Source organism: Platalea leucorodia (genome assembly GCF_965183815.1).
Source record: "Platalea leucorodia genome assembly, chromosome: 2".
In the NCBI taxonomy this organism is placed as follows: Eukaryota; Metazoa; Chordata; class Aves; order Pelecaniformes; family Threskiornithidae; genus Platalea; species Platalea leucorodia.
Genome location: NC_138824.1, coordinates 86,673,017 through 86,700,939, shown reverse-complemented (window position 1 = coordinate 86,700,939; position 27,923 = coordinate 86,673,017).

The following is a 27,923-nucleotide window of genomic DNA, read 5'->3' as shown; positions in this document are numbered from 1 at the left end:
TGAAAATACAATTACTTATCTCGGACAACTCCAGTAGCAGTTACTTGAGAAATTGCATACAATCCTACCAGACCTAAAGGCAGTAAAGGTAAGGGCTCTTCTGCTTTAAAATGCTTGCTGTGTTTATTACTGATTTGATGGCTATACCATTCTGCAGGAATTTTCCAAGAGCTTTTTTTTCCCCTTTTCATAATTCAAGTTGAAGTTACAATCTGTATGGTTTAGACTATACTGTACTGTTTATTCCCATAAGTAATATCTGCTTGTATCTTCACCTATACTTTGCCTGTCTCTTAATACATAGGTATACTTATGGTACATGGCTATTTAGGTGTTCTGCATCTCTCCGCAGAGGTATCTTTGACAACCAACGCATACTCTGACTTGAGTTTTCTGTTGTAAATGCCACAGAGTGCCTGACTGCAGAGGAAGGTTTTTTTCTGGAGCATCACACCTGCTTCCTACTATTGCTGGATATGTTGATTGGCCCTCTCTAATACACAGTTCTTTGGGTCCTGAATTTAAATACTGAATAAGCACATATATTTACTGAATAGTTGCCAAATTTGTTTTTTATTTCTTTGTTTTCTGTGGCAAGGAAGGATTTCAAATCACTTTGCTGCTTAGGGGAAATTGAAAACAGGATCTATTTTTGGTTCTCATTTGACTTCCCAAGATAGATCAGTTGAAACCTGTTACAACACTAATTTACTTAAAGAAGTATTATGTACACTTCGCTAACATGCTGAGGGGAAAAAGCTTTGCTTTTGCACTTGTTTGGCCTGAAGCCACGATTCCCCATGAAGCTGCATGAAGAAGCCAGAAGAGAATTATCCACATATTTTTATGCACACAGCTTTATTGAACTGATTGGCTTGTGAACATGTGCCCTTCTTAAAATATATTTTAAAAGACAGTAGGGGGTTGTAAATGGGCTGAAGGTGCACCCTTTCTCTGTAGCTGTGCAAATCAAGGATGCGATGTGAAGCGTTTGGATGAATCTGCTCCCCTGACCTCCCATCAAAACAAAACATTACTGCCAGAGATGAAAGGTTTCTCATTTCCTGAAATGCAGTGCAAGTGCAAAGAGATATGCCAAAAGCCATGATGTTCATTTTTTTTGCAACAAACCGTAAAGGTTAGTTACACATAACTGTTAGATAATTCTTACTGTATTAGCTGTAAATTCCACTTGAGCACACCTTCAGTCTGTGGTGCTCTACAGCTGAATGCATAACATCTCTTGGTCCCTGGGGCAGTATTGGTAACAATTTACGGTGTGGCAACCTGTGTTATGCCTGCTCTATGAATAGCAGTGTCATTTGTCATGGATTTGAAAAGACTGCTTGTTCAACATAGCTGATGACAAATTTTAGGTTGAGATAGATTTGTCCTGTAGTTCACAGACTGGCTCTTTTTTCCCCTGCAGTGTTGTTCACCACAGGCTAACCCTTCTGTGCCCTTTCCTTTCTCTGAAAGAAGACAGATCTGCAGGTAACTGGATATTCAACACCCATGTTTCAATTATCATATTATTTGAAGAATCTAGTGCTTCACTTAATGTTGCTCAAATAGTTCTCTTGATTATTTACTATTGCAGAGCTGGGGTAAACTTGTTTGCTTCTCCTTTTCTCTCTGCCTGAATTTGATTTCAGAAAGCAATCTCAGATAAAAAGAGATTTCAGAGTCCTAATCACATGCTGCAGTTGTTGGCTTTGTTGCTGCAAGAGGCAACATAGAGTATACTTTACCTTATGCTATATGAAATGCCAAGAGCAGAATACATTCTTTTTATTGTGATGTATTTTTTTTTTTGTGAGTTTTTCCAGAACGGGCATATCTGAAAGCCACGACAGTTGTATTCAGCAAGGATTTATCTATAATATTTAATTACAAGAGTTCTGCATACATTTACATAATGTATTGGAGGGTTTTGTGGTGAGAAAACAGCTCAGGGCACATATGACAATATCTCACTTGTTTCTCTCTCTCCTGTCAATTACCCTTGAGTCATCCCACTTGCTTAAGCTTCAGGTCAATAAAACAAATTTCAAAGCAGAAGCCAGGATGTGCTGAGACAATAACTTCATCACGTGCCTGTAAAAAGGGCATATTTTTTCATCATCCTTTTCTCCTAATGTGGTGGTTGTTCTGATTTTATTCTACAGAGGGATCCTAATGCACATTCAATGTGGTTTCATTTAAAGAATTTCTGCATGTCCCTGGTTTCCATCAGCATGCACTTTATTTCTGTTGCATGTAATTCTGAGGGAGAATCATTAGTTTCATTTGTACAATTTGAAAAAATCATCAGGTCCAGAAGGAGCAAAGTTTATCGTAGAAGTTTGGTAAGGTGAATAGACTCTCATTATGGAGAACAATAGTAAATATTTCATCATGTGTTCTAGAGCTTACAGAATAATTTTATTTATTTTATTGTTAGTTTCAGTAATGCTATAGTGTACTATGTGTCCTAGGCAGTGTCAGTTATTATGAAACTGAGAATTTCCATCCCTTTTCATATTTGGTTTTGATGTAAAATTAGGCAAAGTGTTGAAATGTCAGAGTTCCATTAAATTGGAACAGAAATGCTTGACATTTTCAATCAAAATAAAATATTTTTACATTCCTGAAATGGAAGAGAATTCCTCTAGCCTAAAGAGAGCTATAGTACTGGTCCTTATTCTATTTCATGGTTCCCAGCTGCTACTGGAGTTTCCATGTTGAACCATAGGATTCTTATACTACACCACATGGAAGAAATACGTGCTGAGAGATAGAGTGCATTACAGCTGAAGTCCTTTAGAGATCCTTGCCCCAAAAAGAGCAGGGACTGGAATTAAAAAGTAAACAATGCAATGTAAATACAGGGAAATATAGGGAAATGCAGTGTAAACTACAAGCATTTGGATTTTCCACGTTTTCCAGTATATTTCAGTTGAGTGTTTCTACTAGGCTCTACTCATTACTCTATTTCCAAGTATGTGGAATATTATATTATATATAAGAATTACTCTATTATAGACAAAAACTTCAAAGTATCACAGTTTTTTCCCTTATTTTAGAGAATACCACACTAGAGAAGGCTAAAGTGGGCGTACAATCTTTCATTCACAAGTACGATTTCTGAACGTGGAGAGCAATAGTTTAGTACAGATTTTAGGGAGAAACACACTGCATCACAGTGGCCCACTGCAGAAAAACATGCTGACCAAATACTAGTGAAATCGTTCAATGACAAATTGTCCTGAGTGCAGAAGTGGGTTTGCAGTCAGGCAGGGTAGTTGTCCAGGTTTTCCACAGGCTAGGTCAAGTAGTGCTGCAACTTATCCTGTGCAGGGTGAGAGATGAGAAGGGGCCCAGGCTTGAGCCTTAGCCTTTTTTGAGGAACCTCCTGGGTCTAATGCCATCCCTGAGCACAGTCAGTAGTTCCCGAGAGAGAATGTACAAAATTCATAGAATCATAGAATCATTTAAGTTGGAAAAGATCTTTAAGATCATCAAGTCCAACTGTATTTGGACTCTGGACACTGTATAACTGTATTTGGTGCTGGATACCATACCTTCCATTTTTTTTTAGGAAATGGTTTCAGTTTAACTCCATCTCCAGTGGTAGCTGCCAGATTTAAGGAAAAAAAAAAAACAGGAGAATGGGAATAGATGAAGAGAGAGATAGATGTTCTTTATCATTTCTCTATGGTTATCCCATATAAAATATGGTGCGTCTGGTACACTCAAAACTTTCATCTGACACATAAAGAACAGATAATGCCAGGTCTTTTATTTTACTTGATTTTCTTTTTTTCTCCCAAATAATCTTCTTACTTTTCAGAAACATGGAAGAGAAGCTAAGTGGGCCTCAGTTTCCATTGGCCAAAACTATTTTGAATCCTTCAAAGGAAAGCATATATTTGGACACGAGAAGGCACAGGCGCCATTTCATTTTCTTCTTTGAACGTACTCTGGTGAAAGGCCTGCTGACCTTTTGTGAGAGATGGCTTCCTGAGAATGCAGTGAATTTCCCTTCCATTCTTCTCTCTCTCCAGAGCTCAATCCGTCTTCTGTTTATAGAGAGTAAATCATCCACATCATACCCCCTTGGATTCAAGAACCCAACTAGCCCTTCATCTCTTCAACTTTTTCTCCTCCACCAGCTGTTCATCATATGCTTTGGTGGGCAAATCTACCCATCAAAGCCAAGGATTTAGACACCTATATGAACTTAGGATTGTAATCGTATTGCAAGCTATTTTATAGATGCATATGAAGTGATAGGAAAAATCATCTGCTGAATTGCATTATATCAAGAACAATTCAACAGGTAAAACTAGGACATTCTGGGAATTCAGATACATACAAAAAGTTGGAATATAGGTTTCATGTTTATTCTTAAACATACAGAGCTTTGTCTATTTTTTCGTAGATAAGTATGCACACAATTTTGTTGTGAGCATTAAAAAGTAATGATCTGATCTTTCACTCCCCATATTTCTATTTGTTCCACGTCAGCAGCCTCATAACAGATTCACTGGCCCCTAAGCTACAGCTTGTCACAAGCAAGAGACAAATGCTTAGAGAGCTTCTTTCCCTCTCTTTGATCCTTGTAATCAACTTTATTTCCTCCACAGAATTCCAATTATCCCATTAAACAATGAGTCAGGATGCTTATATTGATACAGGTGCTTTAATTGGTTAATTTATACTCATGCCAGCCCCAGCTAAGAATTCATTTCCCTGAGGCCTCCTTAGATAACCACAGTTCCTCCTAAGCCGTAACGGTAATTCCTAGCAGGCATAGTACTTAAGCACAACGTTTAGACCTACACACAAGCACCCCTCACCACACACTAATCCGTGTTTAGCCATACGTATACATGCTGTTGAACTTTTATTTGCTTCTACCTTATAATTTCTAACTTATTTAGTTTTAATTATAAGACTACGGTTATACAACACTGACTGTATGCTTTTAAAACCAATTTGCAAGAAAAAGGTCCTAATAATATTGCTTTTTTTAGTAGCACTCCAAAGCAATTAAACGCTTATTAGATGCCAGCAAATTCAGCTGCAGTCTACCATATACACATTTATTTGCATATGCTGTCTGGTGAGTGGCATCGTTTTCATTATTGACTTATGAGGATGGAAATAATAGACAGATTATTTACTGAACTGTCTTTAACTCTGCATCAACCAAAATAGCTAATTAAATGTGTAACAACTTTCACTGACACAAGCTGGGAGATTTTAAAATCAAGGTGAAGAGAAGGACAAGTGTTAGCCTGTGCTCTGTAAGACTTGTTCTCACCATGGCAAGAAAATAGGATATCTAGTCTTGTAAATCATCAGAGAAACCAAACAGAACTCAGGTAGATTTTAAAAAAAGAATTCCCCAGGAAATCAGTTTTTCAGGACCAGGCAAATCTGCTAGTGAACTGTTTCCAAATTTATGTTATTCTTCCAAACTTACATCCTGATGAATGTCATGAGCAGGAGCTTCTGGTATAGTCCCTAGAAGGAATTTTCCAAAGGAGCTACAGAAGAATTAAAAGTACCCCACTCAAGAGACTGTAATAGTTGTTCCTTAACTTCATTTCCAGTTTATCTTATTTCACCAGTTCAATTTCTTTCCCTCTGCTGATGTAAATGAAGAACTCACCTCCCCTCCTCATTCTGCTATATTAGCTGGCAGCTTGCAGGCAGGAATGGCTGTAGAAGGTGGCAGTGTCATCTCTAGTTCATAGACGTAGTGCTCTACTTGCCAAAGGCAGCAGTTTGTAGAAAGCAAGCAACTTAATTTGCATCTTTTGAGTTGCAGACTACCATCCAGAATGTGGGATGATTCTGATTTCTGTTCATTGGAATGTATCTCTGTTTATACTTTCAGAAGATACGTTCAGTTCATATAAAGTAAATTAAATAAGCAGTTTCTACCAATGGCCACGTACAATACCTATTTTGCATTTTCTCTGTTGTGGCTCAACTGTATGATCTGATAGCTCCTTGAAATGTGCTAAAAGCTTCACGTGCATATAATTCTAAATGATAAAAAAAGTAATGTAGTTTAACTGGAAAACCCCCATTCACTCCAACAAGATAGTGGTATCTGCAGATGATACATTCCAGCAAAGCATCTTTTTATACACACAAGCTAAGAGGAAAAATTTGTCAGTGGCTTAGTCACCATTCAGCTGAATCACCAATCTCTTTTAAAAAATAGCATGGTTGCGGGGAGGGCGTTCATCTTCCCTGTAGTAAATTACATTAAATGCAATACAACAGGTACTCTGCAGAGGTATCTTTCAGGATAGGAAAGACATCTTTTTCTCCTTGTGGGCATTGGCTAATATTTTATATTGCTCAAGTAGCATCATTGATAGACCGGGGTGCCAATTGCTGCTATGCAGCAGTATGAAATGTCATTTCCAAATGAGCCATCCTCAGGGACACTGCTTCTGGAAATGATCACAAAAACAGTGAGGCTTCTCCTCCCAGGCATAAGTGAACTGTATAAAACAAGTTCCTGTTCACAAAAAGCTTAATCTCCACAAGAGAATAATACCTGCATTTAGGACACTTGCCTTAGAGAGGGAACCACCTAAGGTGGTGACTTAGTCCCCAGACTAAGCTGCCTTTTCACCTAGGCTCCCCAAAGACAGCAGCTGGAGCACCCAGACTCTTGAGCACAAAGCAATTCCTAGAGAACACAAATACATTTTGCAGTTTTGCTTCCTAAGAAATTCAGCCAGGATCCATTCCCTTTTTACAAAAGATCCACTGAGATGTTAATTCTGTATTTCTGCAGATGTACGCGGTAGTATCTGGTATTTTGTTTCCTTACGTACAGTGTGTGTCTTTAATGTCTTTCATGAAAAAATGTGTTAAGAAAGAGGGTAGAGGAAAACAGATGAACCAGTCTGGGTTACTTGATGACCTATCCAAGCTTTCATCTCAAAGTCAAGATGCAGCAGTTCTGAAAGTCAGAGCCAAGTAAATTCCAGCAGGTTCAGCATATTCACCAGGAATATCAGAATTTGTGAATTACTGTCTCTCCTCACTGGTTATGTTTGAGAAAGAATGTGAAAAAAATTGACAGAAGTTTTCCCTATCTCTGGAACTTCTACAAAGTTTCTTCCCTGGTTTCTCTGGTATCTACAGATATATGAATGCAGACTGAAGGTTTTTCCCCTCAGGTGGGACACCTCTTGGATCTCTCTGTTTTGTCTGGCCACTGTTTTCATAAAAGATGGAGAAATTTTATTTCCATGCAACTCTAAAGATGCTTTTTTTCTTTTATATCCATCTTCATTTCCTACTGTCAGGAGCAGGCCTCAAGATAGCATGAACTGGCTTTGTGGCATCACAGGCTTGAATTGCTGACCTTGCAATGACAGTGCTTGTGAGATTTCCAGATCAGTTTTATGCCATCAGGAGACTGATTGCTGTGAAGAAGTTTCCAAACATTTGAGTCTTTATTGCAAGCAACTTCAAGCCTTCTTGAAGTTTACTTATTAATTGCTAGGATTTGCTTTATAGCATCTACAGCTAGGAAGAAACACCCAAGATGTGCTGGGGATTTGAGTTCATTCAGCTTGCAAAAGCCACTGGAACAATTTTATACTTCTACATAAGTGTTATCGCTTCATATGTTCTGTCAGAACTGGAATAAACCCAATACAGCCACGCACTTACCAGATAAGAAGGGGATGTCCTTTAATATTAGAGCAAGGATACCCACAAGCCACAAAAGGTTTTCCATATTTAGACAAGTTGTTTCCAGACCAAGAGTTTTTGTAAAGGAGTCTGTGCTGGAAAATAGTGGGGAATCTGCAGCGAAGAAGAGGGGAGATGGAGAGATCTTAGGTAACCATAAACTAATCTTATCCTTTATTTTTCTTGAGTTTAGTCTGGGTCTATCCTGAGGTATCCACTATAAGCCGATAGGGCAAGTGAACAAGCATACTGCTGGGACAGCTGGATGGGGAGTACCAGTGAGAGAGAGCTCGGCAGGACTGTGGTTGAGAGAGGCTGGGTTGCAATGCTAGGGGTAGTAACACTGCTGTGTTTCCTGAACAACATGTAGAGCTTAATTTTCAGGGTCTGAATAGTTTTAAACACTTCAGTTGTATGGAACAGTACACATCTTTTTTGTTCAGCTTTGTTTTAATGGTTCTATTAGCACTTGCCAAATTTTGTACATTGTTCATTTCAAATATTTGCATCCCACTCTAATGACTCTTTTACAGCTACTGTAATACATGCTGGGTGTGTATCATTGCCAACTATTCCATTAAAATTACAGGTGATCACATCATGTGCATTATTTGAAATGTATCGTCATCACATGTGCCATAAATTATGAGCTTTGGATGCATGCTTTAGCAACAGTGGGATTATTGGCAGAATATGATGTGGAATAATCATAAATATTCGTGCAGAGACTGCACTTCCTGTGTTCATGAGTCGTTTTCAATCTCAAGGACTCCATCAGTTGCTAAAATTCCTAAGGGATGGGAACTACACAGAGAACTCCCTGGACAATTAATTATTCATTCATTTTGCATAGGGAAACAATAATCTTCAGACTCAGTTTGATTCAATGTTTAAAATGGAAAGCTGAGAAAGCCTTTCCTTCTGCTGGAAGTGAATAGCATATGAAAAGCTTCCTGGAAGACTGCACATCCTTTCCACATGTTCTGAGCAGCGTGGGTTAACAGGGTTTGTACCAGCACTGGGGGACAGCCACCACAGCAGAATTATCGACTCACTGCTCTCCATGGTTGTTGTCCAAATGCGGCCTCAGGAGAAATGTCATAAATAAAATTAAAATAGGTTTGTGAAGGTCTGAATAGACTGACATTTACCTTCTGGGACCATGAAAAGGAATGGTACTGCTGTGGCCAAGCCCAAGCTGGAAGGAAGCTGTAGTACTTGTCCACCTGACTGACATGAAGCAAGAGTCTCCTCCACTCTCCAGCTGTCCTCTAGTGCAATCACTAAGTTGTAGGGGACCCCCCCCCGTTACCACCTCAGGGTCAGCCCTACCAAAGCAGCTCATTAGGGGTCTGACTGCCATGCATTTCAAGGGGGAGTACACCTAAACACCTAGGCTTCAGCGAGTTTGAGGTTTTGCTTCTCTTTCAGCCCACAGCATCTAACAAGAATCTGCTGCCAATGGTCTTTCAAGTGGCCATAAAATACTGCAAATAACCAGCACTGTGCTCAGAAAGTCTTTCAGAAGATCCACATAAGAAGAGCACTGATGTTTTGAGGCTGAATTAGTAGTGGTCTCTGGAGCAAAACAATGTATATGTATAAGTCATAGCACTTTTTTTCATATGCAAAAAGTTATGAAAAGACATAAGAAAGATTTCTGGTGGGTGTAATTCCCACTTCAAATGGGGCTTTAGGCAGTACAAAAGGCAAAGATAAGGCTGTCCAGAATCTGCCTAAATGGTTCCATTATTTCTGAGTCTGTCTGAATAGCTATATGAGAGATTTATCTACCAGCTACCCTGCTATGAAGAAAGTTTTGATGGTAGCCTAAGATTTCTACGTGTCTCTTAGGCACTCTGCACCAAAATAGAGAGGATCCAACTCACAATTTCATCTGCCTTCTGCAAATCAGAGCATCAGCATGGGTAAAGCAGAGCATCATTGTAGAGGTCCCTTAATTTTAGTGACATTTTAGTCAAGAGCCAGCTTGTTAAGCAGAACTGGTCTAACTGGTCAATTCCAGATACTAATAGGAAAAAATCAGAATTTGGGAACTGCTGCAATTTATCTTCAAAGATGGGGATGCTGAGCTTGCTTCCGCTTTCTGCCCATGGTGGAACATGTTGTGATTGCAGCAGGGCCACCTACACATTCGTGGGTACCGAAATCAGTGTCCAGAGGTGGAAGCTCTTTCCCCAGTGGCAAGGCAGACAAGACCTGGAAGTGAGTAATATTCTCAGTCTTCTCAAGCAGTGACTCCTTTTATCTGTCCCTCCAAGGTGATCAGCGTTATTGGCTAATTTGAGAGCCCATTTGTGCCAGAGCAGTGCAAAAGGAACAAAGCATGACTGAGAGATACATGCAGTACAGTGCTTTTCAGAGCTTACTTTTAGACTGGAAATAATGTTCGTTTTGATCTTCCGTGACAGCTGTTTTCCAAAGCACACGGAATGGACATTGCTATTTTACTTGTCAATTCAACCTTGTTTACAAAATCAAGGAAACATTTAAATGTACCAAGATTGTAGATTGTAGCTTTCTTTCCAGTTCTTTTTTTGACTCAGCTAAGAAAATTTTCCAGTAACTAACTGATTTTCACAAAATATGACATTTTCTTTGCTGTACACAGGGGAAGTGGGTTTTTGGGATAGAGCAGATTTCCTGTGATTCACTTGATCTGTGTAGTGGGCCCCTGTGGAAGACATGGTAACTAGGAAATAGTGATTTCAAGCCAAATCTAGGCAGAGGATGACCACAGGCCTTGGTTGTAGAGACCCATATGTTAGCAGGAGTAACTGATAAATACCCTGAGCCTGTCCCATGACTGTCCTTAGCTCATTCCTGTGGAGATGTGTAGGAGTGTACTGCTCTCAGCCACCTTGATGACTGCTGGACCAACTTAACTGATGAACTGTAACAGAGATGCTTCTGTGTGGGTCCCACGCAGTACATGTGGACAACACCATCTACATACTTTGTCTTATCTTGAGATGAAGCAGCATGTCTACATGAGCATTCCTTTACCTGGCAGCAGAAATCATAAATAGAATTGTTTACTTCTAATAAAATCCTATAGAGCTCTACAGACCACAACGACGATGAACCTGGCCACACAGGGGACATGTGCACTGTGCCATGATCCCTGTGAAGGGGCTCATCCAGTGCTGCAATAGCTGGGGTTCCCACCATCAGCAGTGAGGTAAGATTGCTATTACCTTTTCTAGTACACCTGTTAGCATCGGAAGTGCTATCATCTTTTCTGTTACTGCTGTCACCTTTTATGGTACTTCTATTCTTTAGCCAATAAGCTAGTTATGCCTTTCTTATTCAGATCCCCAAAGAACCGGCACCTCCTTGGTGCAAAACAAGATGTTGGGTGGTCCTTCTATTTTCAGCATCATCTTGGTTTCTTAAAAATCCACTGGTGAGCTACCTGTTCTGGTGGCAGAGCATACTTTGCTACTGATTTTCTGAACTTCTAGAGGCTACTGATAAATCCTTTGTCAGCTTCCTTCACTGGCTGAGAATGATTGTTCTCATGGTTTCTATGCTGAGCTGACTTATCTTTGTATGTTTCCCTTAAGTGTTTTGGGAGTGCATCCAAATCCACGTTTTCTTATGCAGAAAAGCCAGACATTTTACAACTCCTTGAAGTGTGATGTGCTAATCTGAGCCCAGCCTGTTAGCAGTGACAAAACTTTCAGTCCCTGGGTGGTGAGGAGGAGGGGGAGGAGAGCAGGGTGCACACACTCCAAAATCTGGACTACCTGTTTCTTCTGCTTAAATTTGACTAGCATGGAGTCACTTTTGGCTAAGGCATGTGACCCATAGGTCCAACAGATGATTAAGAACCAGCCATAAATGGCCAAGGCATCAGGAGCTGCAGCTGCCCTCCTGTTCCTGGCCTGTATTCGTGTTCCCACAGCTCTACAGGGTGAGCAAAGATGCAGCTGGGGAGGCTCTGTGCCAGGTGACGTTGCATTCACCCAGGAGGGATTCCTTCAACCCATACCTTCAGGCTAGGGCTGCTCTTGTTTGGTTGACCAGGTCAAACTAGCTGGAAAAGGGCCTGGTTTGAATGTGCAGCAGTAGCAAAATAGGTAATCGAAGACAGGGAGAGAGGACACTCCCTGGAGAATCAGGGTGGGTATGGTTGTTGTAAGCCCTTGTTAATGAAGATACCAACGCTGTAAATGGCTAAGGGAAAGAGAGACTCAGGCAGAACAGCAGGAAAACAGAGGATAAACACATTTTAAACCTTTTCCTGCTATCTCAGTAGATGGCTTTGATCCTTTCACAGAAACCAATGGGGGAAAGAAATGACACCAGAGAGGCAGAAAATCCATTTCATCCTCCTTTTTCCTCTTTTCTCCAATACAGATATGGCAAAGGTACAAAACAATAGCAGAAAAAAATACAGATAGGTACAAAACAAGAGATAGGTACAGATACAGAAAGGTACAAGGGGGAGGTACAGATACAGAAAGGTACAAAACAACAGCAGAAAAAAATACGGAGAGTAATTGAGAGAAAAAGGGAATGCACTAAATGCTACCTGCTCTCTACCCCTTTTCAGATAAAAAGTAATGGTTCTCAGTGCACATATTTTAATCTCAGGAATTCAAGTTTTACATTGAAATCTGTGATTTCACTGAAATTTTGGGGTAAATTTAAGGAAAGGCATATATAGAGAGGGGAAACAGGCAGGGACTAATCAAGGACTAATTTCTTTCAAAGACTGTTCTATCCAAATATCAGAGAAGTGCCTTAACAAAAGAGATATTCTATCAAAGGAAAACCAATATGAGATCATAAAATGAAAGATGAAAAATGTCTTAATAGAAGATTAATAGAAACATAAATACTCTCAAATTTGCTAGAGAAACAAGGGAAAGAGCCTCAGATGAGACACTTAAAGGAAAAAATGGTACCTAGTAATCTTCAAAGAATGGTAACTGCAGTTATGCCAATGTAAGACAGCTAACTCCAAGTTAAGGTTTTCTATCCATTCTTTCTCCCGTGCTGCTCTAGGGTTGTCATCAGAGGGTCGCTAGCTGCCATTGATCTAGTAGCTGTTCAGAGGCTTTGCCAGTACTGGTGATACATTGAAACTTCAGTTCGCAAAGGGTGAGGTCCACACCACTGAAGAAACATCCCCTGAACTTTGAGTTTAGACAACGCCTACAGCTCACAGGAATAAGAAGCAGCAGCACAGAGTTTTGAGAAGGAATAGGCATGGTGGAGGCAACCACAAGTCACGCATCTTAGGGTGGCTATACCTCAAACCACAGTTTATCAGCAACTTCCACAAAAGCAGCCCAGGAGCTGCTGGTTAATCTGGAGCACGTTTCTCTAAAGGCACTTGATGAGCTTTTCTTATGCTGCAGTTTAATTACAAAGTCTTTTGCTCATCTCTACCTGGCTTCAGCCATCTCAGATTCAAACTGGTGGGCCCTGTTTTAGGCTCTTCCAACCTCACCGTTGTGGGGTACCCTTGAGACAGTGGTGTACTTCAGCATTTCAGGGCTTTACTGTGCTTAACTAAAGGTCCCAATTCTTTAGAGTTTTAAGTAGAACCAGGTGGTAGTTTTCTATCATATCGACGTTTAGTGGACAATGCTAAATATGCCACACAGCTTAGATGCCTCTGAAAACCAGAAAGGGGTAGACCTTCTAATCTTTGAAATCAATATAGTAGCCAGCTCCTAGAATGGGTCACTTAGCCACTAGATTTGTTTTTTTCTTGTCTATGTGTACAGATTCATAGTACTTCCATTCTACATATCAGTTATGTAGAGGAATCCTACTTTATGGTGCATCTGAAGAACAGTGGAATATATAAATGGCTCACAATTATTTTTATACAGATGATAGGTTCCATTTTCATGAAACTTTAGTCTGCTCAGATAGCAAGCACTAGTACCAAGGCCTAATCCAAAGTCCACGTGAGGCCATTAGAAAGACAGTTGTTGGGCAACTCTTTGTTATGCTTTGTTTTTGTTGTTGCTAAAGATCACTCTTGAACATACTGCTTTAAAGAATGACCCCCATCTATGTATTTATCTCTCTCAGTCTGAAGGGATACATAAGGATTGCAGGCAGAGAAGCCACCAAAGTAGCTCTGTGTGTGCTAAACCTAGGACTGAAAGCACCAGGAACCCAAGCAGACCTGGAAGCAGCACAGTGATGAGAAGCAGGGTTTACTAATTCAGCCAGTGCCACAGGAGCAGACCTCTGCTCTTTCTGACCTCAGCAGATAATTTTACATGGCACTGAGCTGCAGTGGTTGGACTTGGGCCAAAAACTTTCAGATATGGGGGATTTCTGACACCTCTTATTGTGCTTTAGAACAAAGATCTGCCAAAAGATCTATTGTATTTCTCTAGTAAGTCAGTGTTTCTTTTCTTACTAAGCTAAGCATACGTGATTTTTATATAGGCATGCCTAAAATAAAATATCACAAGGTGGAATTTACTTCAAATACTGTATGGACACAAATCTGTAATGTGAAAATCACAAAGGTGGCTTTTCAACAAGTGTGTTAAATGGCTTTTTTTGTTTTGCAATGATGTTTTTTCCCTAGCGAATGTTCTTCGTAGTCCCTTGCAATGGTGAGAACTGGTTACATTCATTTACGCGTGTCAAAAGCAAATACATGGGGGGTCTTTTTAGTCAGCTATACAAAGGTACCTGCTGCTGGTCTTGATTTGATAATTGAGAGAAAAAAACTCACATTACTAGATCTCCATAGCAAGCCAAAGAAACTAGAAAGTTCATTGAAACAAAATGCCATGACCTGAGCAGAAGCAGGATGTAATATTAGCGAGAGAGGTCTTGAGCATGTGTGAATCAGTATTAGGTCGCCATGGTCAACAGCTACATGCTGATTTATATTGCCTTAAGACCTAGCCCCTTGCTGATAATGAAAGAATATCTAATTCTGACACCCCTTTTCTCTAACCAAACCAGAGCCTCAACCCTGACCACTTGCCTAACATCTCACCAAACAAATCACCGTATTCTCATCTTCTTCCCCTTGCTCATCCCAGGCCCTCAGCCTGCCAAGCCTTTCTCACTCCCTCATCCCCAACTCATACGCTCCAGCACCTCAGGGGATCCTGCAGCCCTGCACTGTTTTGCTGCAATCTTTACCTTCCCTGTTGCTCAAGGTCCCCATGGGACACCTGCAGCAGCATCACCACAGCTCAGGGAGAGGATGTGGCTTCATCATGGGGACCACACCACAAAATGTTTGTCTGTTCCTCTCTTTTCTCGTGACCCTTCCCGCACCTCCTATCTCAGGTAAAAGGCAATGAGGTTCGATGTTTTTTTCTGATTTCAACAGATAGATAGGTTCAAATAGCACTAATTTCATGGACTTGGGCTGGCCTCTTTACTACAGCAGAGTTCCCAATACCCCTGGTGTTACAAGAATATAACAAATATGTTACATCATTGAGAACCACTGAGGTGGAGTTGGAGCAGCATTTGTCTCTAAAAAATAAGCCTTCAGGCTAGTGGGTTGCACTCCCTCCCTCTGTTCCCAATAACCTGTGCTCTTTGGGTGAAACGGTGGATGTTAATGAGCCTGGAAAGCCTTCCTGAGTATGGGACCCCAAAGCAGCGCAGGCATTTTATATGTGAAATGCCCACTATGGCAACCTGTGAAACTCAATGCCACTTTGGTACCGTAGTCAGTTGGTATAATTTACAGCTGCTCTTGCCTTAGGGCTCAAGGCAGGATAGCTTTATCATGAAGGTGCCAGAGCCAGAGTCACAACTAACATCTTGCTCTTCCCACACCAGTGGGAAGACACCTGTCTTGAGGGAGAAACTGGGCTGTGAATAACAATGTATCCAAACAATTGGTGACTCACTGAAAGTCCATGGTCCAAGACATTGACAGTCTGCCAACCATTTTATCATAGTTGTCACTGAGGGGCAAGATAAGAACAAAACCACAAAGTGTTGTTGATTTTTAAAGGTCAGCATACTTACAGTTCAAAGTCACTGTGGGTGGAATCTTCCAGATTTTCACGGAGATTTCACTGAGAAAAGGATAAATAAAAAATGTGGATTACCTGCTTTTAATGTAAAATACCTATAAATTAGTATTCTGAATACAGGTAAAACTAGTCTATCAGTGGTCCAAGCTTAACTACACATTCTTCTTTGTATTTCCAATTTTGATTTAGTTTTAACTTCTAAACATTTTTCATCAAAGGAATGCCAAATTTATGGAAGTATTTGCTTGTGCATTTTATTGTCTCTCACCCTGAAGGTGGTGTCAGATAAGTTTGTGCAATGGGATTACCGAGAAGCAACCAATGAACCACATGTGCCTGTAGTTCCTCATCTGTATTGAGGAAGGTGGGAGAACTCCAAGAGCTAACAATTGTGTCTGAAAACCATGCTTTCTTCTTATTCCCAGTCTGGGCAGATTATAGGTTTCACCTTGCTGTCCTACTGATCTTTTCCAAATTGACAAAATTACATTCAACTAGTTAAAAAATGCTATTTATTGTATACATTAATACAGATAATATCTTTGGGGTTTTCACTTGACACAAAACAGATTTAACGAAAAATCAAATTATCCTCAATACAAGTGAGTTACAGTATGTTCACAGTGCTGCAACTCACAGAAGAAATGGAAGATTACAAACCAGCTAAAAAAAGTCAGAGCCCATGGGAGATCTGTAGGTCCCTGAGCTTGAGATGGTTAGATGGAATAACTTATCCTTCAGGTGAGTCTTTCCATCTCTGACACAGGCTGTCTCATTTGTTATTCCTCTGCCCCCTGCTATATATGGCTCACAGATGTTATCTTCGCCACCTTTTTTTTTGTGAGCTTTTTAACAAAATATTAAGATCTTTTCCCTTTCTATCTCTTGTTCTGTTGAACTACTTAGCCAAGAACATTTATTAATCAACCATATTTTCTACCTTTTGCTCCACAGATTTAAACATTAATTTTTGCTTAAGATACTGGCTCTTTGAAGAGTAACACGAATAATGCAAGTATGCTCCATTTTAGATAGGTAGCCCAGATGATCTATTAGATATCTCTACACTGTTCGTATCTTGCTTTTCTTTTCAGACTTGAAGCAGAATCATTAATATCAACTTCTAAAATATGGGCAAAAATAAGAATAGATACTGAGTCTAAACTGACATAAGCCAGCGATTCTCCCACACTGAGAAATTCCTCACCTTCTGCAGAAAGTTTTGCAGCTTTTTTGGCAGAGGAGAACTGAGCTTAAAACTCAAACCTCCCTCGCTGTCATTGCATTGTGCAGAAGATATGCTCATTGCAGTTGTGGAGCTGCTTTCTGTAGAGGTGAGAAAAGGCATTGTTCATCTTCATACTTCCATGCATTGCATAAATCCCTGGCAATGAGACTGAGATACAGAAAAGTAATGATGAGCAAACTTACATTGTGCAGCTGAGAGGACCACTCTAGTACAGTCATGAGGTTTCTTTCTTTGTGTTTCTTTGAGAATTTTGTGATTTCCTTAGGTCTTCACTGCCTTGCATAAATAGTATTTTATCAGCAGAATAACTGATGAATAGCCCTTCTAGGGTTATCCTGACTTAATTTAGCAAAAAATGGGTGTATCTTTTGTTAAGGAGAGACTCAGCATTCCCTGAAATACATTTTTCTATAGCCAATAATTTATGGCAAACCTAATTTCAAAGTTACCAGAATAATGCATTCTTACTGGCTCTTGTAGTGTGTAGAGTTTTTTTTAATGTTAAAATTCTTAGAATTTCTTTTCTTTCTTGGGAGCTTGTAATGCTAAAACTCAAAGTGGAGGACCATTTAGCTAGATGGCTGACTGAAACAGTAACATTGCTTATTAGAATAAGCTTCACAGACTTATTGCTTTGCCTTGCCTTTTGCTATCTTTTTTTATGCTCATGAACTTGTAATACCATGCTGAAGATGAAAAGCGGAACTCTCAGGAAAAGTATTTTTCTGTGTTTTTTCCATTCAAAGAATGCAGGACTTTCTAGGAAAATGTCCAGTAGTTGAACATGCTATAAAACTTATTTATGTGGCTCCCAAAGAGGACTTCTTGTCATGCATCACTTCCTCATGACTAAGTAAGAGTATGCCATAGTAAGTACATGTCAAAGGATTTGGTCTTAGCCTGGTGTCCTGAAGGAAAAGTTTTATGCCGTAGTCGTTCATACGCACATGTGTCCTGCCCATCCTTAGTAACTTTGCAGCCTCCAGTCACTCAGTGACATCTGACAGAGCAGCAGAGTAGTCAGAGAGATTAATTCTGACAAAATTCATGAAGGTCCACATGGCAGAGACCCCTTTTAGGGGAGAGAACTTCAGATGTCCACTAAAGCTGGAGAATTTGGGTAGAGTGTGGTCAGGTACTCTAATGCATGTCTTCTCCTTCTTGTCTCCTCCTCTGCTTGTCCTCTCCTCCACTTGTAGATCTTCTTGTGTCTAATAAGTGGTAATAAGTCTAATAAGCTCACACTTCAGCCTTGACATAACACAACTGAAATCTTTGTCCACAACAAGATGCAAAGTAATTGAAACCCAGGCTTCCTGGCACCTGACTGGAGACATGGGGTCTTCAGAACGTCTCAGCAAATTTAATGTTTTTGATGCTCCACTAACTAAACCCTTTATTTTATATGTATTAAGTCAAAATTTAAAAAATAACCAAACCTTTCAGGGATGTCCAACTGAAAAGACAATAATTTGTAGATTGTAGTATTCATATTCCTTTGAAAAAACTCTTAATGGCATCAGGCAATCCAACTCCTGTAGTTTTTTTCAAGACCCTAGGATAAAAAATTTGCCTTGCCTTGTCTTATTGGGTCTTGGTTTGTTGGTTTTGTTTGTTTGTTTGTTTTTGTCTTGGCCTTTCTGTGTTTATGGCATTTTGCTCCTTAATCCTCCTTAGATTTAGGATTAAAACTCAATTCCCACGCTAGGTGAAGAAGTTTGCTGAATTAATCCATTGTTGCTTGGATCCCTGAAGTGGGTTCTATTTTATTATTGAATGCTTAGGAATTACTGAAACTTCAGTGGAGACTGTTAATGAGAAGCTGGAAGTCCACTGATTAATTAATATGTTGTAGTCTCTTTCACTTGGTTTTAGTTCTATACCACTGCCTGGGGGGACATATCTCTTAGGTTGTCTGGCAGCAGCCTCATTATTCACAGAAATGGGCAATAACTTCTTCAAATAAAATCTTTTCATTGATCTTAAAAGAGAAATTTTAACTTTGAGCTCTTTATTTAGTTTCATAACTATCTTTTTGTGTCATTGCTGTAACACTGGGACCCTGAGGTCTACTCTAAAAGGTCATACCACTTTGTGCTATGTGTCATTAGGACTTGCAGGTCGAATACACTTGGGTCAAGAACTACACAGCTGTAAAACTCTAAAACAACAGCAAATATTGAAGTTTAATTGGATGGCATTCCTCCCTATCAGTCACTTCAGAGTAAAGGCACACAATGCCATTTTGATTCTGGAGAGGGCAGCTTTCAGATACCTTTCACAAAAACCACAATTCTAATTTATAACCTACAGTCACTAGAGGTCAGATCCATAGACACTTCTAGATGTCCAGTTTACACCCAGAACTTCCCCTTGAAATCAAGAAGATAATGGACACCAAAATAAGACCCAGTGGTTAGTTTTCTAGAGGCAGTCAGGTTCAGAATTTGTTGTTGGTGTCTGATCTACAAAAATTCACCAAAAACTCCCAGCTGGGATTTTCTGGCCATAGGAATGGCTGTGGGGATGCTAACTCTGGAAACCAGCCCCAACTCCAAGAGCTACCTTTTGTCTAATTAAGTCCCCTTGTAGTTTCGGGAATGTAAGGACTCAGTCTGTATTGTGTGAAACTATCCTGATTTTTTAAAAATATAAATTAGTCAGTGTAATATGAATCTATGAGCTTATATTTTCAGGAGAACATCCTCTGGAGAATAAAATAATTTTTGAAAATTTTTGGATGCTATACGAAACAGTTTTAAGTCATGTTATGTAACATTCAGCTAAAAGATTTTGACAACATGCAATGATAATTATGCTGTAAGAAGGATAGGATAGGATAGGATAGGATAGGACAGGACAGGACAGGACAGGACAGGACAGGATGAACAGAACAGGTATTCAAACATGTTGGTGAGTGCCCTGAAAGAACACAGTCTTCACAGGGCTGAAATCTGTATTCACACCGGCTAGTAGAATAGCAATAGGTATACTGCATGATCACATTCATTCAAAGAACTGTTTGCATTTCTGAGGGGTGTGAAAATTGCTGTAGCTTATTCAGCAATCTGGGGTTATTCCATCTGTCTTATCAGTTCTTTGTTTTCCCCTTGCTTATTTCCCCAGTAATTTTCACCTCTGGTACTTCACATTAGGAGGTCTTTGTCTTCACTGTCATTGACTTTTGGAATCGTTTGTTCCCTGTAGTGTAAACTGTACTTATGGGAATGTGCCATCATTTTGCACATACCTCCTGCGATCTGGAGAAATCATATCAAATATACCAGAATTTTTCTATATTGGATATTCACACTAAGACATTTAAGAAACAAAGTGAAAACCAAGTTGAAAGGCCTTTAGTTGCTTGACTCCGAAGCTTCCAATGTAAGTGCCCCACAGCAGAGTGTGTGTGCCTCTGCTGCATAAACATGTATTAGCTGTGAGTAGCATCAAAGGCTTGCTTTGACACGTTCCTCTATAAACAGCTATTTTTCACTAGGGTATTTGAAGATCCCTCATGTTAGAATTTGAATTTTGTGTTTCTATGACCTAAAAATAGATCAGGTATGATCTACAGAATCAATGGATGTTATAGAGATGTTTAGGAAAGGAAAATTGTGTCAATGCTTGGAAAATTATGGAAAAATCTCCAGTTTCCTGCCTAGGTCTAAGATTTATTTTTCCCACTGTCTTCCGTGTGAAGCGAATACACATATACACATATATATAATTCCTCCAATAACTTTCAAGTGGGTTTGCTGAATTTGACATGGAGCTAGAGGATTTAGATACACCATTTTCTAACAGGTTTGAAGTTGATAAGTGACTGGGTAAAACAGGGGCACCAGTAAGGCACAGACTGACATGAGCTCATCCCCAATTGCACGAGGCTGGCCACATGTGAAATAGGTGTTTTGACTGTTTCAACCGGGGGAAAAGCATTGGTCAGATCTTAGTTTGTTAGCAAATTCAGCCATAATTCGTCTGTAATAAATCAGGCTTTGCTGCTTCTACTGCTCTCAGAACTGTTTGTTATATATTTATTTTAGGGCTCTGTGCCTGCTATAAATTAGGGGCTGTTTTTCAAACAGTGACAGTGATATATTAGTATAACTATGCTGGCTCCCAGAAATGGGACTGTAGACATGCTGAACAAACAGAAGTTCGTGTTTCCATTAAAAAAAAAAAAAATCACCTATCATGAAATTCATCTGTGGTCAGAGTCCATAAACGTGGTTTACTGTTGACCACAGGGGCTATGAAAGACCTCACTCAAGAACATTTGCTGCAGGGTGAATTTCAACAAGTAGTGTGCTCCAGTCGAATTTTTTTTTTTCTGATGATATAACTTAAGCAGTATCAGGATTTTCTGAGCAACATGAGACTGGATCGGATCTTCTAGGCAAGTCATCAGTGTAAGGACAAATGACTAAGAGCAGCCTTTTCCTTTCAAGACTTTTTCTCTATTTCAGCTGAAGTGAGAGAGCTGTTTCCAAGAATAAAATTAAGGAAAAAATATTTTGTTTGCCCTGAAAGTGTAGTGTCAAAAGAGTGTCCATCATTGCTGGGAACAAGGTAGGGGAGAATGGGGACAGGGTCAGAAAGGTAGTTCAGAAACGGGGAGCTCTCAGAGACTGGTGCTTCCTCTGCGGGCCAGGGGGATTCTTGTGTGCAAGTCTTAGTGATCAGAAAGAAAAAAGAAGGGGCACAACATAGGATGGAAATAGCAGGGTGGGGGGAGCAGGGGGAGACCCAGGAGGTGAACCAGCAACACCCCGGTGGGACAGGATGACAGTGAAAACACAAGCCGGAGCAGACTGGGCACTGGAGCAGAGCAGGGAGGGGTCAGGCACCAGGGCAGGTGTACAAGGAAGAAGAGAAAATGAGTGACCTGGAAAGCAGTGAGAGGGTGAACGGCAGGGACACGTGGATATTGAACACCCCACACCCAGAGGAATGGAGGACAACGGCGTACATATGTTTCTCTGTTGCCAGCAAATACTTGCAAACCCCACCAGCCAGCCACATTTCTTATCCCTGGCAGTAGCTGGTCCATATAGAATATCCACACCAGTTACTTTTTAGCCAGGGAGATTATATACCAGGGTGGCTCTGAAAGATGTTGCTTCAATTCTATGCCCACTGATACTAATTTTTTAAGACAACACGCATTTTGCTGTTCCAGTGCATTTGACTAGCTGACTTTGTAAACCTAACCTTGTGTTCTTCTCATAATGTGTGTATGTTTATAATAGAGATATATGATGAAGGGGAAAATGCTGGAAAACCAAGCCTCAATATAAACAATGCAGCTGGCACAAATCCTGAACTAAGAGAGATACAAGGTTGTTGCTACCTGTTCCTCTCCTCCTTCTCTACCCACAGTCGGATAAAATGGCATGTTTTCCTAAACTGGTACAGATTATGTTTGTTGGCAAGGCTAATGGAGAATAGAAACTCAAGGATAGCTTTTTTGTTGCACCTGCTGGTTAAATGGACCAACAACTCCGTGTTATAAATACAGCTGTAGTCTTTTCATCCACCACAAATGACTTTTTAAACTGTGAAATGTGGGTTTGGAAAAAAGGAGGAGCAGAAACAGTTGTGAATGCTGCTTATATTTTTATGATGAGGTAAGGCTAGAACACCAAAGCTCTGAACGCTACAGTGAGAAACCTCAGACTGAAACAATTTTAAATCTTCTTCTCCAGACCCCTTTACATCCTTCCCTGTCTATGATAACAACACACCCTCTGATCTCCCTTCAAGCTGTACACACAAAGATTGCTAAAGCCATCCTTTTTTCCCTTTTGACCTGATTATGACACTTCCAGCTTTGAAACGTTATTTATTCTGTCTTCTCCTCTCTGTTCTTTTCTTCTCTGTGCTATCTCCTTCAAAGACCCACACAATTCTCTTATTCCTTATTTAATCCCTCTGACATGCTTCCAAATGCCCTCACTCCTCTGCAGGTCCTTCCCAATCTTTTCTGACAGCTTAGACAAGAGTTGACTCCTATAGTTCCAATTATTTGCAAGATTTTGCAGTGTTTGGGGATCAGATCTGGACAAGCAGAGAAAATATCTCGCATTGCATAATCTTTTTTTAGGAAGATTTTTCTAAAGCTTCCTGTGAACCTTCCTGGTTCACAAAAAGGAAAATATGGAAACAAAATGGAAACATATGTGAGTTCTTGTGCTGATTGTGGAAAGGCTGGATAGCAGCCTGTTGGAGAGAGATGGAGTCCACACAGACATTGCCTTTGCCTGGAATGTGTCTTTTGTGGTGTGTTTATCATTGGCATGAACTACGTTTTAAACCAATGCCAAAATTATCATCCCACACTTACCTGGATCTCATGATCACCATCTAGAGAACAAGTTTTTCCTACCACACGTGAAAACAAAGCATGGTTGGTTGATAAAGATGATATTTGAGAGAAAGAATATGGTTACTAGTCAGATACCTAGTAATACTGAGATAGCCGTTTCTACCAGAAACCCCTTCCTTCCAAACCATTAGGTGCACTATGGACGTAATGGTGTTATACCATGTCTTCTAATACAATGGAAACTAAAAAAAATTAAAAAAGAGGAAGAAAGGTTTTTGAACTTGCATTAAAGTTTGTCTATGCATGACCATGATCTTTCCTCTTTCTACCAGCCAAATGTGAAATGAAGGGCTTTGCTTTAAGGGACCAGTTTCACAGGCACCCTACTGGCAAGGTAGAAGGTGTGCACCTAGGTCAGTGGACTGGAACCCGGCATTTTCACTGCAGGTCATATCATACCTGATCGATCCCCTTCGGCTGCATGATTCTGCAGGGAAGACAAATGTTTCTGGAATTATGGCAAGCCGAGTTCCCCAGACACGCATACTCTCAAAGTGTGCCTGATTCTAGAAAGTGGAAAAGCTTTGATTAATAGGAAAAGCACTAGACTTTAAGGCACACTTTATTTCATTGATGAACTTTGAGGTGTCTCCTGCAGTAACGGTTTTGTAAACTGTAATCGTTAACATCGCTTATTCAGGATTTACAAGCGAGACTAACGCCTATTTTTTCAGGCTGCTACAGGGATAAATAACTGATGTTGAAGAAGCGGATCAGAATCTCTGTGAAAAAAATATAAAATAAAAAAGAAGAATGGTATGTGGGTTTTATAACCAGCAAGGCATTTTTCTGAGGTGCCTGTAAAAGTACGTGGTGTGATGTGACTGTTTTATAAAAGAGGGAAGGGTGATGTGTGGGCTCCATTACATAATATTATTGCAGAACTTAATCGGCGAAGGGGCACAAGGGAAAAATGATATCATGGAAATCAATTCACATCATATACCACTTAGAAAATGCAAAATTAAAGTGTTTGCTCAAAACCTCCTCTATAACAGGATTAAACTGCCAAGGAAATTAAAAATGATGTAAGAGGAAAAGCTGAAGAGATAATCCAGGATGATCCAAAGGATTTTGCAGATATCTCTGTACTGTTAACAATCTTGTCATTAAATCTAGCAATTTAATGAGCTACATTCTCCATTGGTGCAATTAGGTACAGTTCCATGTACATGCTTAATGCATTTTTTACTTTGACGTAGATCTAAGCATGATATACTTGTTTTAGTGTATCATGTTGTGCATTAGTACACGTGTATTTAACAGTCTACTCCTGCTGAAGGCAAGGATATCTGCGTTGATTAAAAAGCCAAGGATGTGGTTCATAAACCATTACTTTCAGGGATGTCTGAAACAAGTGCTTGAAATCCTGCTTTGTACTTGCGGTGATATATAGCACTGGCTTGTATCTGCAGTTTCATCTCTCTGTTGGTGTTTCGTGTTCTCAGACATTTTGACACATTCTGCTTCTTTTATTGGCTGAAAAACAATGTAATAGTAAATAAGAATAAAATGAGGCAGTTGTCTTCACAAGAAAAACACTTTAGGAACAGTGCTGTGATTTTCTTGATGGTTAGGTTGTGCCTGTTGAATTTGCATGAATATCCTTGTGGAGTTATATGTCTCTATGAATGTAGTGAAGACAATTTCGGTCCATCTTCATGTCACGGGTCACATTAGGAGCAGCATGTGACAAGAGCTGATTCTTGACTGGTTTCTTATCACGTGCTCTCTTGTAGTTAGTCTGATGCAGTAGGAATGTGTTACAAAAGTCAATGAGTTATTGCTGCCATCCCCTCTCCTGTCTTTTGCTTGCTTTTTTTCACCTCCTGCTCCTGGAGCTTTCTTGAAGCAAATTCAGTGCTACGCTTATCATCTCTCCTTGAAGTTTGTTGCTCCAATCTCTTCTTCCCATGAATAATCCCCACTTGCTTTTTTAAAATATTAATTTGTGCTTCACTTTGGGCTTGTGTTGCTTCAGCCACTTCTCTTTGCAAAGCAGCACACGCCTCTTCCTCTGAATGTGAAATGTACAGATCAACTCAATGTTTTATAATGTCCTAATTACTATAGTCACAGGTTACAGTATGCCAGAGGGTCAATGAACCTTTTAAGTAGAATGAGGAGATGCATCTTCATGGTACCTAATTAAAAGGTGAAGTTAATAAAGACAGAAGGGGAAAAAAAAGCAAGTTAGAAAGTCAGATAACTTCAAAAGCTGTCAAAGGAAGTAATCTACTGGGGTCTTTCTTAGTATTAGCTGGGCTTTCGCAAGAGGTACAGTGTGGGGATCTTTGTGAGAGCCCCTTGGCAAGAGCTGGAAGTTCCCAAGCAGCAGTTCCCTGGGGAAGCCAAGGGTCTACAGATGTACATCCTTGTGACACCTCCCAACAGGAGGGACAGGAGGAGCCAGAAGAATAGCAAGAAGCTTGAATGACTGATTGCATGGTGTTGGTAGGCTCAGCAGTGGCTGGGAAAGCAGTAGAAGTATGTTTGCTGACACCTTCTCCATTAATGCTACCTGGGGACCATGTGCCAGAAGAGGGGAGCCTACCTGTTGACGTGCCTGTGTTCAAGAGCTGGAAGTAAAGACAACTTCTAGCGCAAATGAACCCAGAAAGCTTCTGTTGGAGAGAACATGGAGTCTGTTAGACCATAGACTTTTACTGCTGCCATATACAATGGGACTCCTACATTTTTATAGGGGTTTTCTGTTGGGATTTTCAAACATTATTCTGAAGTACTGGGAAAAATAATTGCTCCAAGATTGAGTATTTCTGAATCATTTAATTACAAGAGTGTTTTTAAGGGTTGTACACGGAATGAAAATAGATGTTGTCCTCCCCCATGCAGCCTTGGACAGAAAAATTCATGATGACTTTGGAATGGTGTTTGTTGACACCACTGAATTGTATTTGAAAAGAAAATTGCACTGCACTGATTTTCTTCAGTATTAGTGATTAAGTACTAAGAATAGAAATCTATTATTCCTATTATTCTGTGTTCGTGTTCCTCACTGGAGTTTATATAAGCAGGTCCCCATGTATATGTGTAGGAGCCTACTGAATTCTGTGTGAACTAAGTATTGCAATGTATTTTTTTCCCACAAATGTAGTTTGCTTAGAAGGGCAAGACTGTGACTTTGACTTTCACTCATAAATCTCATTTCCTACTTTAGATATGTTCATTTTACTCTCAGATTCTTTCATCCTTTTGTCAACAGTGCATAGTTCCTAGATCCTCTCTGGACCCTAAACACAGATAGGATTCCTCTTTAGTATGTAAACATACCTACTCCGTAGTATTTGGGTGTTTGCTAAGCACAAATTTAATCTTTTATATTTATGAAATTATTTGTATAAGAACTTTACATCCCTGATCTTTTTTCTGTGTTTGGTTTTTTTGGGGGGTTATTTTTTTTTGTAGGAAGAATGGGAATTAATAAAAGTTCTGTGATTTAATTTTCATCCCTTGTTGGCCCAAAAAAAACACAGAGCAAAGTGTGTATATTCTTTTTTGGGAAATTAATCTCTTCTTGGAAAAATTCTCATCTGTTGTATCTTTGTGGACCACACATCATAAAAGGATTTACCAGGCAAGTTCATGGCACTGTCTGTCAGGCTAGGCCAACAAAATTATTACTGCTTTGCCCAGTACATGAGCCTGCTACCTTGATGCTTTGAAAGCGTGGGCTTCTTGCTTGGGTGGGTCACCCATGGAGAGAAGAGCAACCATGATGCCCTGAGAATGCCAGATGCACCTACAGCCTTCATATAACCATTGCAAAACTCTGAGTGCTTGAGGACATTTAGAAAAACATCTAAGCAGCCCGTAGGCACCAGCACTACCCTGAATTTGGGCATTGCTACAGGTGGTTCATCTCAGCTGGCCTCCCAGCAGAAGCACTTTGTTGACTTCTGTTGGGAAGCGAGGAGTGCAGAGAGGAGCATGCCAGGTTGAATTTCCTTGTTATTTTGGTGTGCCTCAGGGTGTTGCTGTGAAACAGCGATTCCCCACCAGAAGCAAGGAGCTGTTTTGAACTTAAGGTGAACAGAAGTCAAAATATAAATGTCAATATTAAAAGAAAGAGTTTTACTTATAATGTGAATATAATATTCAGAATCATGTAGAAAAATGTTTGGGCAGCCAAATTTGCCCAACTGATCTGGAATTGAGAGGTTGCCTTAGGTGAATGACATTTGCCCTAAAATAGCTGATGATAGGGGTGTGCAAGGAGATGATCAGGCACTGTGGGTTTTTTCTTGTGTGTTTTTTTTTTGTGAAGAAGTAGGAGAGACTTCAGCAAGTATCTCATCCCCGAATCCTGTGCATGACTGAACTCTTTCTGATGGAGCTGAAGCACTTCAGGGCCTGCTGTGAGATAACATAGCCCAGCAGAGCAGCAAACACAGCCAGTGGGAATGACTGTTTACAGAAAATTAAGATAAATCTAGCTAGACCTATAAGATTTGTCCTTCAGAAAGATGCTTGAGATGATACCCACATTTGTGAGAAAGCATGGAGAAATGGTAGAGTGAGAATGAAGAGGACTGAGGAAATG